Here is a 17,212-nt window from a genome sequence, read left to right as displayed (position 1 = left end):
CAGTGCCTTCACTGGTGAGAGAGAGAAAGAAAGAGAGAGAGGCATGCAGAGATAACAGAGACAAAAAAGACAGAGACAAAGAGACAAAGAAAATCAGAGAAAGCTCTATAAGACGAACCATCCACCTCACTAAAAATAACTCAATTTCGTTTCTTTTTATGGCTGAGTAATATTCCATTGAATATATGTGCCACATCTTCTTTATCCATTCATCTGTTGATGGACACTTAGGCTGCTGCCATGTCCTGGCTATTGTAAATAGAGCTGCAATGAACATTTTGGTACATGACTCTTTTTGAATTATGGTTTTCTCAGGCTATATGCCCAGTAGTGGGATTGCTGGGTGGTATGGCAGTTCTATTTTTAGATTTTTAAGGAACCTCCATACCGTTCTCCATAGTGGCTGTATCAATTTACATTCCCACCAACAGTGCAAGAGGGTTCCCTTTTCTCCACACCCTCTCCAGCATTTATTGTTTGTAGATTTTTTGATGTTGATCATTCTGACCGGTGTGAGATGATATCTCATTGTAGCTTGTTTTTTTTTTTTTTTTTTTTTTTTGCGGTACGTGGGCCTCTCACCGTTTTGGCCTCTCCCGTCGCGGAGCACACGCTCCGGATGTGCAGGCTCAGCGGTCATGGCTCACGGGCCCAGCTGCTCCGTGGCATGTGGGATCCTCCTGGACCAGGGCACGAACCCGTGTCCCCTGCATCGGCATGCAGACTCTCAACCACTGCACCACCAGGGAAGCCCTCATTATAGTTTTGATTTGCGTTTTTCTCATGATTAATGATGTTGAGCATTCTTCCATGTGTTCATTGGCAATCTGTATATCTTCTTTGGAGAAATGTCTTTTTAGGTCTTCTGCCCATTTTTGGATTGGGTTGATTTTTTTTTGTTATTGAGCTGCATGAGCTGCTTGTAAATTTTGGAGATTAATCCTTTGTCAGTTGCTTCATTTGCAAATATTTTCTCACATTCTGAGGGTTGTCTTTTGGTCTTGTTTATGGTTCCCTTTGCTGTGCAAATCTTTGAAGTTTCATTAGGTCCTCTTTATTTTTGTTTTTATTTCCATTTCTCTAGGAGGTGGGTCAAAAAGGATCTTGCTGTGATTTATGTTGTAGTGTTCTGCCTATGTTTTCCTCTAAGAGTTTGATAGTGTCTGGCCTTACATTTAGGTCTTTAATCCATTATGAGTTTTTTTGCGTATGGTGTTCGGGAGTGTTCTAATTTCATACTTTTACATGTACCTGTCCAGTTTTCCCAGAACCACTTACTGAAGAGGCTGTCTTTTCTCCACTGTATATTCTTGCCTCCTTTATCAAAGATAAGGTGACCATATGTGCATGGGTTTATCTCTGGTCTTTCTATCCTGTTCCATTGGTCTATATTTCTGTTTTTGTGCCAGTACCATACTCTCTTGATTACTGTAACCTTGTAGTATGGTCTGAAGCCAGGGAGCCTGATCCTTCCAGCTCCGTTTTTCTTTCTCAAGATTGCTTTGGCTATTCAGGGTCTTTTGTGTTTCCATACAAATTGTGAAATTTTTGGTTCTAGTTCTGTGAAAATTGCCATTGGTAGTTTGATAGGGATTGCATTGAATCTGTAGATTGCTTTGGGTAGTAGAGTCATTTTCACAATATTGATTCTTCCAGTCCAAGAACATGGTATATCTCTCTATCTATTTGTATCATCTTTAATTTCTTTCAACAGCGTTGTATAATTTTCTACATACAGGTGTTTTGTCTCCTTAGGTAGGTTTACCCCTAGATATTTTATTCTTTTTGTTGCAGTGGTAAATGGGAGTGTTTTCTTAATTTCACTGTCAGATTTTTCATCATTAGTGTATAGGAATGCTAGAGATTTCTGTGCATTAATTTTGTATCCTGCTACTTTACCAAATTCATTGATTAGCTCTAGTAGTTTTCTGGTAGCATCCTTAGGATTCTCTATGTATAGTATCATGTCATCTGCAAACAGTGACAGCTTTACTTCCTCTTTTCCAATTTGGATTCCTTTTATTTCTTTTTCTTCTCTGATTGCTGTGGCTAAAACTTCCCAAACTATGTTGAATAATATTGGTGAGAGTGGGCAACCTTGTCTTGTTCCTGATCTTAGTGGAAATGCTTTCAGTTTTTCACCATTGAGGATGATGTTGGCTGTGGGTTTGTCATATATGGCCTTTATTATATTGAGGAAAGTTCCCTCTATGCCTACTTTCTGCAGGGTTTTTATCATAAATGGGTGTTGAATTTTGTCGAAAGCTTTCTCTGCATCGATTGAGATGATCATATGGTTTTTCTCCTTCAATTTGTTAATATGGTGTATCACATTGATTGATTTGCATATATTGAAGAATCCTTGCATCTCTGGGATAAATCCCACCTGGTCATGGTGTATGATCCATTTAATGTGCTGTTGGATTCTGTTTGCTGGTATTTTGTTGAGGAATTTTGCATCTATGTTCATCAGTGATATTGGCCTGTAGTTTTCTTTCTTGGTGACATCTTTGTCTGGTTTTGGTATCAGGGTGATGGTGGCCTCGTAGAATGAGTTTGGGAGTGTTCCTCCCTCTGCTATATCTTGGAAGAGTTTGAGAAGGATAGGGGTGAGCTCTTCTCTAAATGTTTGATAGAATTCGCCTGTGAAGCCATCTGGTCCTGGGCTTTTGTTTGTTGGAAGATTTTTAATCACAGTTTTAATTTCAGTGCTTGTGATTGGTATGTTCATATTTTCTATTTCTACCTGGTTCAGTCTCAGATGGTTGTGCATTTCTAAGAATATGTCCATTTCTTCCAGGTTGTCCATTTTATTGGCATAGAGTTGCTTGTAGTAATCTCTCATGATCCTTTGTATGTCTGCAGTGTCAGTTGTTACTTCTCCTTTTTCATTTCTAATTCTATTGTGTTGAGTCTTCTCCCTTTTTTTCTTGATGAGTCTGGCTAATGGTTTATCAATTTTGTTTATCTTTTCAAAGAACCAACTTTTAGTTTTATTGATCTTTGCTATCATTTCCTTCATTTCTTTTTCATTTATTTCTGATCTGATCTTTATGATTTCTTTCCTTCTGCTAACTTTGGGGGTTTTTTGTTCTTCTTTCTCTAATGGCTTTAGGTGTAAGGTTAGGTTGTTTATTTGAGATGTTTCTTGTTTCTTAAGGTAGGATTGTATTGCTATAAACTCCCTCATAGAACTGCTTTTGCTGCATCCCATAGATGGGATCCTATAATGATCCCTTGATCATTATGTAGTGCCCTTCTTTGTCTCTTGTAATAGTATTTATTTTAAAGTCTATATTGTCTGATATGAGAATTGCTACTCCAGCTTTCTTTTGATTTCCATTTGTATGGAATATCTTTTTCCATTCCCTCACTTTCAGTCTGGATGTGTCCCTAGGTCTGAAGTGGGTCTCTTGTAGACAGCGTATATACAGGTCTTGTGTTTGTATCCATTCAGCCAGTCTATGTCTTTTGGTTGGAGCATTTAATCCATTTACATTTAAGGTAATTATTGGTATGTATGTTCCTATTCCCATTTTCTTAATTGTTTTGGGTTTGTTATTGTAGGCCTTTTCCTTCTCTGGTGTTTCCTGCCTAGAGAAGTTCCTCTAGCATTTGTTGTAAAGCTGGTTTGGTGGTGCTGAGTTCTCTTAGCTTTTGCTTATCTGTAAAGGTTTTAATTTCTCCAACAAATCTGAATGAGATCCGTGCTGGGTAGAGTAATCTTGGTTGCAGGTTTTTCTCCTTCATCACTTTAAATATGTCCTGCCACTCCCTTCTGGCTTGCGGAGTTTCTGCTGAAAGATCAGCTGTTAACCTTATGGGGATTCCCTTGTGTGTTATTTGTTTTTCCCTTGCTGCTTTTAATATTTTTTCTTTGTATTTAATTTTTGATAGTTTGATTAATATGTGTCTTGGCGTGTTTCTCCTTGGATTTATCCTGTATGGGACTCTCTGTGCTTCCTGGATTTGATTAACTATTTCCTTTCCCATATTAGGGAAGTTTTCAACTATAATCTCTTCAAATATTTTCTCAGTCCCTTTTTTTTCTCTTCTTCTTCTGGGACCCCTATAATTCGAATGTTGGTGCGTTTAATGTTGTCCCAGAGGTCTCTGAGACTGTCCTCAGTTCTTTTCATTGTTTTTTCTTTATTCTGCTCTGCAGTAGTTATTTCCACTATTTTATTTCCCAGGTCACTTATCCGTTCTTCTGCATCAGTTATTCTGCTATTGATCCCTTCTAGAGAATTTGTAATTTCATTTACTGTGTTGTTCATCACTGTTTGTTTGCTCTTTAAATCTTCTAGGTCCTTGTTAAACATTTCTTGTATTTTCTCTATTCTATTTCCAAGATTTCGGATCATCTTTACTATCATTATTCTGAATTCTTTTTCAGGTAGACTGCCTATTTCCTCTTCATTTGTTTGGTCTGGTGGGTTTTTGCCTTGCTCCTCCATCTGCTGTGTTTCTCTGTTTTCTCATTTTGCTTAACTTACTGTGTTTGGGTTCTTCTTTTTGCAGGCTGCAGGTTCGTAGTTCCTGCTGTTTTTGGTGTCTGTCCCCAGTGGCGAAGGTTGGTTCAGTGGGTTGTGTAGGCTTCCTGGTGGAGGGGAGTAGTGCCTCTGTTCTGGTGGATGAGGCTGGATCTTGTCTTTCTGGTGGGCAGGTCCACGTCTGGTAGTGTGTTTTGGGGTGTCTGTGGCCTTATTATGATTTTAGGCAGCCTCTCTGCTAATGCGTGGGGTTGTGTTCCTGTCTTGCTAGTTGTTTGGCATAGGGCATCCAGCACTGTAGCTTGCTGGTCGTTGAGTGGAGCTGGGTCTTGATGTTGAGATGGAGATCTCTGGGAGATTTTCGCCGTTTGATATTATGTGGAGCTGGGAGGTCTCTTGTGGGCCAGTGTCCTGAAGTTGGCTCTCCCACGTCAGAGGCACACCCCTGACGCCTGGCTGGAGCACCAAGAGCCTTTCATCCACACGGAAAAACAGAAAAAGGATAAACAAATATATCTTTGCTCCCAAAGTCCACCTCCTCAATTTGGGATGATTCGTTGTCTATTCAGGTATTCTACAGGTGCAGGGTACGTCAAGTTGATTGTGGAGATTTAATCCGCTGCCCCTGAGGCTGCTGGAAGAGATTTCCCTTTCTCTTCTTTGTTCTCACAGCTCCCAGGGGCTCAGCTTTGGATTTGGCCCCGCCTCTGCGTGTAGGTCGCCTGAGGGCGTCTGTTCTTCGCTCAGACAGGACGGGGTTAAAGGAGCCGCTGATTCGCGGGCTCTGGCTCACTCAGGCCGGGGAGGAGGGAGGGGCACGGAGTGCGGGGCGGGCCTGCGGCGGCAGAGGCCGGCGTGACGTTTCACAAGCCTGAGGCGCGCTGTGTGTTCTCCCGGGGAAGTTGTCCCTGGACCCCGGGACCCTGGCAGTGGCAGGCTGCACAGGCTCCCCGGAAGGGGGTGTGGATAGTGGCCTGTGCTGGCACACAGGCTTCTTGGTGGCGGCAGCAGCAGCCTTAGCGTCTCACGCCCGTCTCTGGGTCCGCGCTTTTAGCCATGGCTCGCGCCCGTCTCTGGAGCGCCTTTAAGCAGCACTCTTAATCCCCTCTCCTCGCGCACCAGGAAACAGAGAGGCAAGAAAACGTCTCTTGCCTCTTCTGCAGCCCCAGACTTTTTCCCGGAATCCCTCCCGGCTAGCCGTGGCTCACTAGCCCCCTCAGGCTGTGTTCACGCCGCCAACTCCAGTCCTCTCCCGGTGCTCCAACCGAAGCCCGAGCCTCAGCTCCCAGCCCCGCCTGCCCTGGCGGGTGAGAGACAAGCCTCTCGGGCTGGTGAGTGCCAGTCGGCACCAATCCTCTGTGCGGGAATCTCTCCGCTGTGCCCTCCGCACCCCTGTTGCTGTGCTCTCCTCCGCGGCTCCGAAGCTCCCCCCTCCGCCACCCACAGTCTCTGCCCGCGAAGGGGCTTCTAGTGTGTGGAAACATTTCCTCCTTCACAGCTCCCTCCCACTGGTGCAGGTCCCGGCCCTATTCTTTTGTCTGTTTTTTCTTTTGCCTTACCCAGGTACGTGGGGAGTTTCTTGCCTTTCGGGAGGTCTGAGGTCTTCTGCCAGCGTTCAGCAGGTGTTCTGTAGGAGTTGTTCCACATGTAGATGTATTTCTGATGTATTTGTGGGGAGGAAGGTGATTTCCGCGTCTTACTCTTCCGCCATCTTGAAGCTCCTCCCCTATGAAGTCTTGAAGAAAAATGGCAGAGAATCAGAGGTGCATCTTTTAATGCCAGCCATGGCTGGTTTCCTCGGTTCAAGGCTAGAGCCAAACTTCACAACATAAAAGTAAGTGGTGCAGCAGCAAGTGCAGATACGGTATCTGCCTGGGAATTTTCTGAAATGCTTCGAGAAATAATTGATGAAGGCATGTATTCACACGAGCAGGTTTTTAATGTGGATGAGACAGGACTGTACTGGAAGAGGATGCCAGACCAAAGTTACATCAGTAAGGAGGAAAAGTTGATGCCAGGCTAGAAAGCAGCAAAGGATAGGCTAACTCTGTTGTTTGGTGGCAATGCTTCCAGAGATATGAAGCTGAAACTTCTCTTAGTTCTTCATTCAGTGAACCCAAGAGTACTTAAAAACAGCCAAGGGCTCTCTTCCCGGTGTGTGGAAGAGTAACCGCAAAGCCTGGGTTACACAGGCCATTTTCCAGAACTATTTTTTCCACCACTTTATCCCCGAGGTAGAGAAATATTGCTTGGAGAAGGATGCCCCATTCAATATTCTTTTGCTGCTCGACAGTGCTCCAGGCCACACCCCATTCATGGACAACTTTCATCCCAACGTCAAGGTACTGCATCTGCCACCAAATACTATGTTGCTCATCCAACCTATGGACCAGGGAGTTATAGCGACTTTTAAGAAATATCATTTACGTCAGACTTTTCATCAGGCAGTAGAGGTGAGTGATGAGTCAGGAACAGCCTTGCGACAATTTTGAAAGGCATATAACATCTACAAGGCCATAAAAAACATTGACTTTGCTTGACGTGAGGTTACAGCCATCACCATGAATGGGGTTTGGAAGAAGGTTTGCCTGCAGTCTATTCATAATTTTCGTGGATTTGCAAAGGTGGATAAGGAGTCCAAAGAGGTCTTCAGCAGCTTAGTGACCCTCAGCGAGAAGCTGGAGCTAGATCGGCAAGAGGACGACTTCATTGAACTCCTTGCTGTGCAACACAAAGAGCTTACTAATGAAGACCTGATGGAACTGGAGGCCCAGAGAAAGGATGAAGAGAGACAAGAGGAAGAAGAAGTAACTGAAGAACCGAAGAGATTCACAACGCAGGAAATGGCAAGGGGATTTTGTTTATTTGAGGGGGCACTGTTAGTTTTTGAGGCACAGGACACAAACTAGGCCGGTACACAAAGGTTGCAGCAGTCGTTCAGAATGCAATCCAGTGCTACCGTGTCATCTATGACGAGGAAAAAAGAGCTACTACCCAGACATCAGTGGATCGTTTTTTCAAGAGGGTAGATAGAATTGAATCCAGCAAGGAAGCGGAACCTGTGCCATCACCGTCAGCTGTGAGTGAAATTGCAGCTCGCCCTCCGTCTCCTATTGCTGACGATCCTTCAGCTCTACCACCTCCCACCTCCTTTCCCTCTTCCAGTCAGTAACTCTTCTTGCCGGTTCACTCAATGTCAGCCCCTGTATGCCAGCTGTTGTTCTGTACTGCTGTGCTTTTCAACGTACTATACTGCAAGATTTAAAATGTTTTCTTTATTTTTGTGTTTGTTTTTTATGTATTATTTGTGTGAAAACTATTATAAACCTATTACAGTACAGTACTATATAGCTGACTGTGTTAGCTGGGTACCTAGGCTAACTTTGTTGGACTTAAAAGCAAACTGGACTTATGAACACACTCTCAGAACAGAACTCATTCATATGTAGGGGACTTATTGTATTTTTTTCCTTCTTTTTGTGTTTCTGTGTTTTTCCAGTTTCTACAAAGAACATGTTATTTTTGCAATCTGAGGAGTGAATACTAGATTTTAAGGAAATAATAAATGTGTATTTCTATAGTGCAATGTGTTCCGCCAATAAATCAGGCAACGCAGACCCCTTTGAAGTGACCAGCCTGGTGCAATGTGGTTAAGCAGCCTACATGTGCTGACCAGACTACACAGAACTGGTCTGTGATCAGTGACTAGGGAATGTATACTCAGACTTAGTTCACAGTTGTTGTCATTTTAGTTTATACCAAATTAGCAGCAAGTGGTGCAAAGATTAAAAACCAGATACAGACACGAATGAGTGAGTGGATGCAGCTCCCCAGAGCCCTCCCCCCTTCAGAGGAACACCCAAAGAGAGCTAGCTATAAGTAGAGTGAGCAAGCTGTAAGGTCGCGGGAATCCAGAGCTGTAGGCGGGCTATCTTTCATATCTTCGGAGGCCACGTCACAGTTTAAGACTTACCTACTACAAACAGGGCATGACTTGCTGTCCACAAGTTCACTTTCTGGATCCGTTTCTTACCATTAATCCTGCAGGGGGAGGCTTTTACAGTGATATCTATGCCACCTGTAGTTGTCTACGGAGGTGTCCCTGACCCGTTTTCCCTCACTGTTCTAGCTTGCTTGTTCCATACCTTACTTTTCTTTTCTTAGTTCTCCTGACTCTTCAGGCTACTTAAGTGGGACCACGACGAGAGGCCTATTTTAAGTATAGATCCCAATACTGTGTTAGTACTTCATAAAGATGAAACAAAATCCCCAGAAAGCTGAGTACTGCTCAGGGCTGTTCTAACAACTTGCGGTGAGGAGGAGAATCCAGGCACATGACATTTATAACAGAACCACGCCAAGCCTCAACCCCCTCCCTACCCCCAAAGCTCCTTTCTGCCATATTGCTCAGAATGAACTCGGATTGTTGTGATTTTTTTTTTAACTACAAATGAGGGGAGTGAAGGATAATGAAGAAAAGAAGGGGACAAGAAGAAATTCGTTATAAATATTAATTGAGGGATAAATTAGATGAATAGATCATGCAGGATCTGGTGTAATTATGCCAAACTACTACTAGCTATTGTTACTGTTGTTATTATTATTAAAGACTGAAACTGTTTTCTGTTTTGTTCGCTCCTTTTTTCCCCCAGTGCCTAGAATAGTATCTAACAAAGACGGCAGTCAATAAATATCTATTGAATTAGTTATCCTACCAAAAAATCATCGGTTATTTCTTTTCCTTGTACATTTCATATCAGAGAATGTAAGACCTTATTAGTGAGTTAGTGAAAATACTGTGTCCATTGGAGGTTCACAAGAGACTCAGTGATTATTTTGCTATTAGAGCATTTAACATCTTAATCTTTTATTCTTCTTTAGTTTCTTTACTATACTTCTGAGGTAATTTTCATATCCTTTCATTTCAATAAAACCACTTAAAATATCTCAACAGTAAAGTATTAGAAGAGACTAAGTGTTTCACTACCATATTTGTAGGATGAAACAGTAGCAGAAGTTTTATTCTTCTTATAGAGCAGTTACAGAGCAAAAAGTATGGTACTTCTCTCCAACACTTTTCTTTTACTATTCAACTAACTGCTTGCACTCACTTTATCCCAAGAGACATATTAATAGACTCAATATGTGTTGGTGTAAATAATATCCTATTAGACTCAATATGTCTTGATGTGAATAATATCTACTGTGGCCCAGAACATTCCAATGGGTACAAAAATGAATCACGATTTCCATAAAATAAATATAAAAAGTAAAAATAAAATTTCTATTCAAGTATGTCCCTGTCTCCCTATTCTAAGAAAAGATAGTGTTCCTCTTAATAAAAAGCAAAACAACAGCTATAATGACAATAGGCTGATACTGGATTTCTAAAATACTAACCTAGCTGTGTATATTAATATTCAGTTATATTGAACCAGTAAGTTATATTTGCTAAGGCTCAGATAGACATTGAAATACAATTTTAAATGGTCTACTATTTTACTGCATTGTATTAACTAAAGAATATGGATAACTTGTGCTATATTTGCCATCAGATACACTGGGCACAGGGAGAGTAAAACATTTCCATGAGATTTATATCCAAACAGTAAGTGGGTTCATAGGGTTTTTTTTCCCATTCAAGTACACATCTTTTCTATTCATTTAAAATTAATCTCACTTTTCTTTCCTACTAAGCTAAGCCCATAAGCCCCCAAAGATCTCTTATACTTATTGGATCTAGATCTGCTATTGAGAATCTTTCTCTCTGCTGGATATTCCATCTCTAGGAACCACACTTTGTTCACGGGTCAGTTATCCATACTTTCTCATTGCTATTTTAGCATAAATTTCATAAAATTTCTTCCCAATTAGAATGAAAAGTTGGGCACAGAGCATGAAACATCAAGCCTGCCTGAAGTATCAGGGGTAGCAGCAGGACTGGGCGCCGGAGGAAGAAGTACCAAGCGGGAAGGAAGGGGAACAATGACTAAGGAAATCAGAGGGAAATATGCAAATACAACACCGTTCACTTTTACATAGCAGTGTTACAGAGATTGGGCTTGATTCAAACAATAAACAAAGGAAAATTCTCAAGGAAGAAATTAAATCAAGTTTGTGGAAGCTTTCTAAATAAAAAGTCACCTTATTCTTTTCCTGACTCAGACTAGACTAGTTAATTTGTGAAGCGTGAAACCTGACTGCATTTTGGAGCCTGAAAACTCTTTATTTCATTGACCAGTAGATGGAGCCATTATATAAAGAATTTTTAAAACTTGACAGCCAAAATGGAACCACACATTCTCTCTTTATTATTATTTTAGACCATTTTATGCAATCTGAGTAGGCTGAATATCATTTTGTTCTTAACAATGGAAAGGAGGTAACATGTTTTAACCTCCCATATGCAGAGAAATAATATATTATTATTATTATTTTCCAAGTTTTTTTTTTAATATACTGCTCACTATTATCTATACCTAAGAACAGGAGACAAAATAGAGAAATTAAATGTCATATTCAACTAAGTAAGGTCACACATTCAGTAAGTAGCAGAGACTGAGTGAGACCCGAAGGAGAGCTTCCTAACTCATAGCTCAGGCACAGTCTACTGGATCTCCCAGCTGGCACTCCAGCTTATACCAATCAACACACACTTGAAACAAGCTAGGACACTGAGGGAACCAGTGCTTTTCTTATGGGCCAGTTTTAGGAGGAAACACTGAGAGTCATGTGCAAAGAATATAGCATCCAAGGGTTAAAGTTCAGATCAACTTCTACTGGTTTTCAAACTTAGCTGTGCATTAGAATCACCTGTGGAGTTCTTAACATTCCCAGCACCCAAGCTGCACTCCAGACTAATTAAAGCAGAATCTCTGGGTTGGGACCTAGACATTTGTTTTAAAGTCCCCAGGTGATTGCAACGTGCAGTGAAGTTTGAGAAGAAGGGATCTTTACCAGTGCGTTTCCATCTGTAATGTGTACACCAATTACCGGGTATCTGAAGCATCCCTGCTCTAATTGTGGTCACTGGATGAAAAGCCTCAGCATCATCTGGGAACTTGTTAGTAATGCAGATTTGGGGCCCCACCTTAGATCTAGTGAATCAGAAACTGGTCGTGCAACTCAGTGATCTGTGGTGATCTGACACGTACTAACATCTGAGAATCACTGGTCTAACTTGGGACCAATCTTCTTCTCTTTTCATTCCTGACAGGTGGAGACTCAATCTCCCAAAGGGATGGAACTCCTTCACTACCTCATTGACATTTTTACCATTGAAACTGATCCATTTTTTGTTTTTCACCAGAATTGCTAAACACATAGACACATCCTGTTACTCACTTTTTCTTTCAATGCCTGCTCCCTTGACGTCTAAGATATTAATGTTTGGAGGAAAGGGTCAAAAAAAAAAAAAAAAAAGAGCTAGCAAACAAAGCAAGAAAGAGGACTAGAGAGAGAGGTTCCAAGAGTTTGTTGGTGCACTGAACTCTGATTAATCTTCCACTCTAAAGATTCTCAATCCATCTAATTGTATACTTTGCATATAATTGATGCTAGCAATAAAATTTCCATCATCTGCAAGACATCCAGGATATTCAGAAGATAACCATGATCTTAAGAAGCAACTCAACATTTAACCAAACTCTTGTTTTGTTTATTGCTGAGGTTTTGGGTGGCTTTTTTGACTACCACTCCCTGAAACAAATGAGAGATGTGGTCTCTGGAATCAGAGAAATCTGGATTTGAACTCTCGTATTATCCTTTTCGTGATGTATAGCCATGAGCAAGTTACCTAAGTTTATGTCCTCATCTCTGACATGTGACTATCAATTTATGGGTTACTCTAAGATAGGAGAGACTGAATAGAAATTTTCCACTCTGTTCTTGACGCATGAGAGATGGCAGTGGTGTGCTGGAGCCAGCTTGGACTGGCTGGAGGGGCCCGTGGTGCCCATCTCTTCCCACCTGTTTACAAAGTCCGTTGTGGACATCTCATTACCCAGCTTCTCCTTTAAATTTTTTTTATAATCTTGTTCACCCTGACTGCTATCACTGACGTGGGCAGATGCAATATTAAATAATTGCGAACAACTGCAGGGTAAACTCTTTGCACTGGCTGAGCTCTGAAGCAGGCCAAATAAGACAGCCATGCAAGTGGATTTACCAGGGAACTGCCACGCAATTTTCTGGTAATGGCTTTTGGGGAGCTCCAAATCTGTTCTCTCCTCCAGTGTCTCTAGGCTGTAGGTTTTCACTGTGATTGTAGGACTGTTGATTTTCAAAGGCTACTATGAAGTTTGCTGTTCTTACTGAGATATAGCCATTTTTCTTGAATAAATGTTCCTTTGGTTAATTTTGGTTAATTTTCAAAGTTCTGAATAAGTTGATTTTGACAATTTTGCTTGTGCTCCTGTTCATTCATGGAGAACTGGATTTTCAGAAGTCATTACTCTGACATATCCACTGATGTCCTGAAAGCCCAATTTAAATATAGGCAGAAAATGCAAGCATATACTTCATGAAAGAGGATGTTCAATTTGGCTCCTTAAGTTTCTATTCTTACACTATCTACTCTGCTGTGTGCTGGAAAGGTGAATTTCGTGACAGGTGTTTAATGGTCATATTAAGCCTTAACATACTTTTCACTGATTCATGCAACATAGCTCTTGCATGTACTATTCCTCGAAAATTTTTTGCACTAAATGACTGATACTTTTAGTTGTGTGCCAATTTTGCAGCATTGTGTAATGCTGCTCACTTTCTCTTTCTTAATACTCTCTTGGTTCTCCTTAAAACTCTCTGTTTCACGTCTCAGCCTGCATATGCTCTTCCTGGTTCGTTTAGTCTGTCTTTAGATACTACCATCCCTGCAAAGCAATGACTCCTGGATATGTGTCTCTAACCCTGATGTCTTCATTGAACTACAGGCTATTATATTCAATTGCCTTCAGGACTTTTTTCTTTGACCTATAGTACCTCAAATTCAACACACTCAAAACTAACTCTTACTCACTTTTCAATACTCAGCTCTAGCCTACCCTGGCTAGATTTAACTCGTCTTCATCATGTTCGCATGGTACAATATGGAAGTAAAGCATCGTACTATCATTGTGGACTGATTCTTCCAAGATACAGTAGATGCTCAATATTATTTTATAGAATTTATTACTGAATCCTAAATTGAGAGATACTTCAGAAAATGCATAATAAATTGTTGCCCTTTTAAGTTTCTGCCACATCTTTATGTATTTTGGATCTAATGAGTGCCAGTCTCTGATAGATGAAGAAGGCTCAGAGAATAGAGTACATTGTTCAAGTTTATAGTCACATTGTTAGTAAGTGACAGAAAGATTTAAACTCATGATATTATGTAATAGGCTGCTGCTGTGTATATGTGTGGCTATCTATATATTTTGGCAATCCTTAAAGGCATAAGATGATATTGCACTCTGAAAAGCAGAGCTTAGATTTCTTTAAGTGCTTTCAAAGTCATGTCTAATTTTCTTTATTGATCTTGTAAAGAGGAAGAGATTTGTTCGTCTTAGCTCTGCAGATGACAGATACAGGGGAGAAAAAAGAGAGTTCTCTTACTCTTGAAGGAGATAACTAGACAGGAAGAAATGCCAATGGGAAAAAAATGCCAACGCCTGCCATTTTAAGCTGCCAGAATGATTCCCTAGCTTTGTTCCGGTCAATGGGCTTTGCTTTTCTATAGAAGCATTGGCTTCTTAAGACCAAACTAATCATGCCCGTTATAGCTCTTGGCATGAGAGTTAAGTGAAGTTTCAGCTTTATTTCAAAGGAAAAAAATATGCTTACCCACATTCACTTCTTGCCTGCAGTCATTCTTCGGATTTCTCATATAGTCTGTCGTTTAGTATCATGAAGCTAAAGTAGATCGTTTCCTTTGTTCTCCCTGGCTCCCTCCCAGATCACTTTCTGCCCATAACCCGGCTCTACACTCGGTATTCTGGCCGAGGTTTGTAGGAGGCAGACCCATTTACCTATCAAATAAACAGACTGTGTGATTCCTTAGAGATAAACATCTTTTCTTTTAGTTGCAAGTGTCAGGGCCAAATTAGATGACTCTAAACCAATTTTCAATCTTTGTGGGTCGAAATGAGATGGGTAGGGAAAGATGAATTTATAAAAAAAAAAAAATTAGGCAGGAAAATGAAGCATGGAGAAATTCTTTTCCCACCTGTTTCCCCCAATTCTTTTCTTAACAGAACTGATTTTATTGAAGGCATCAACTAGAACCAATATATCAAGACAGGCTGAGTTGTTTAGGGAGATTACAAGAAAATTCTATCTTTACTGTTTTCTTAAAGGGAGTCAAAAGGAGATATTGATATTTAGGAGTTTGGTAGTTGTGAATTTCACAGGATTTTTAAGAAAAAAAAATGTTTTCTGTGGAGCTTTGATACCTATGTCTCATTCATCGTATTTTATTACAAAATTAGTTCTTAATTTCCAGGATTGGGAAGAACATCAGGGACAATAGTAATATCCTAGCTTCAAACAGAAGCACACATTTTAACTATAAGTTTTAATCTTTTCTCATTAAATATTTGGCCTGAACTGCCAAAGTGAAATAACTATTCTGTATTCTTGATTTCTAAATCACTTATTTGTAGGAGTGAGAAGTAAAATACCTACTAGGGCTGAAAACTTAGCTCCAGAGTGATTTTCTCTGGCCAAACAGCTTATAAATGATTAGAATGAATGGCTAGAGTATTTCTACAGTTACAAAATTTGCAGTAAAAGAATCTGAACAACCTCAAGTCACTGTCTTTAAGTTATGAACCAAAATTATGAAGCTTTTGAGAGTGGAATGTCCTGATACTCTTTCAAAGTATCATAAAAGAAAATAGTATGTAACATAATAATAGAAGAAATAGTAAAATATAATTTAACTCATATATACATGACTTATAATAAATGATAAATTAATATAATATTACTCTCTGATATTTATAATCATTCAGTTGTCATCGTTTTTGTCTCTCCTCAAATAAAATCTCCACGAGGGAAGGGATTTGTCTGTTTTACGTTGTCTGAAACAGGGACTGGCAGATTGAAGGTGCTCGGTAGATATTCACTGAATGAATGAACAATTCACATATGACAGTTAGCTCTTTTTGAACATAAACTGAATTTTGCTAAGTTTGACTCCCTTGAAAGTAATTAGGAGTCACAAAAGCTTTTAATTCATGGATTTGTTTCCATAGGCTGAGGTGGAAGTGAAGGTGTCAGCAGCTCTAAAACTCTGCAGAAAGACAAAAAGTAGATGGGGTTTGCGTGACGTTTTGGGGAAGGTTGGAAAAGTTCACTTTTTTGTTGTCTTAATTTGTCAGGAGTCTTTCCCAGACCTTGTCTTTGAATTGCGTTCTTTTCCCTCAATACTTTACAGCGGTTTTCTTTGGTAGTTCTCTTTTCAATTTTGCCAGGGGTCTAATGCAGTTAAAATCGATTTTATTTTAAATTCCCTAAGGTTATGAAATAGTTTGTTCTGCGTTGAAGTATTCCCATTGGTGTCACCTGCTAGTTTGTACGGTATGTTGCCTTTTCAGACTGGTTTCTTTCACTTCGTAATACGGTTTGTCTTCGCTTTTAATTATTTTGATAGGCCCATAAAGATATCCCAAGGTGTTGCTAGTCACCTAGTGGAAATTAACTAAATAGAAGTCATATTGTCTTGTATGAATTACAATCAAAACTAGCACATGCCAGCAAATATAGCATCTGGAACAGGAGTAATTTTTCCTCAATTCCACTAGGTTTTCAAAATTGTTAACAAGCTCTGAATCATTTCTATATACTTATTGCCTATAGTTTTATCTATGACGTTTTTGCCTTTAAACTGCTTATGAAAATATATATTAAATATTTGAGAATCAAGTTAAAGCACATGACACAGACATGACACATGCCTCCTAAATCTCTTAAAATTGGCTTTCTTTTCTGGGATGGATTAATTGTTAATGTAGGTACCTAATTATACAACTCTTAGAATAATAAAGTGTAGCATGTTTGCTCTGTTGCTTGTTTATAGCTCTCAATTATTCATGTTTCTCTTCCTGTGTGCATTAAATGTAGTTGCAGCAAAGGTCTCCTCTGCTCTAATCAGTATGCAACTTTTCCCTCCCTTGAGAGAGATTACCGTGTACTCTGCAGCTCATTTTGCCTGGATTATGGTATAATATTATCTACAGCAAGGAAGAATTGAGCTGTTCTGTTGTAGGAACTTCATGTGATTGCCAATCAGGTTGAGGTGATGGTACTGTTGAGGGACTATAATTTTATTCTGCAGAGTGACTATCACAACTGCCAGTACAGAGATTCCCTAGGAATATTTTATACCTTTCTACACGCCATTATACTAACACACAAGGTAGAAATAGTGGCCCAGCTCAACAGCAATTCTTTTTAGTATATCTTGTTTAAAGACAAATAACAGGACTGGATGCTCACAGCTGAACTAAAATAGAGGTTTGGATTGACTATTTAGTTAATATGGGAACTTCTACCTCCAAATACTCTCCTGGAAAAAGCTAAACCTTTGTAAATACAGTATGCATGTTTTCTCATTTTAGCATGTTGTTTGCATTCATAAATCTAAAAAAATAGTTCAATTTAAAAATATTTTGGTGCACTGAATGCTCACTACCTACCAACTGGGGGCATGAGACTCTCTGGGATACTATATTCACACT

Source organism: Grampus griseus (genome assembly GCF_964374135.1).
Source record: "Grampus griseus genome assembly, chromosome: 7".
Classification (NCBI taxonomy): Eukaryota; Metazoa; Chordata; class Mammalia; order Artiodactyla; family Delphinidae; genus Grampus; species Grampus griseus.
This window is presented reverse-complemented; position numbering follows the sequence as displayed.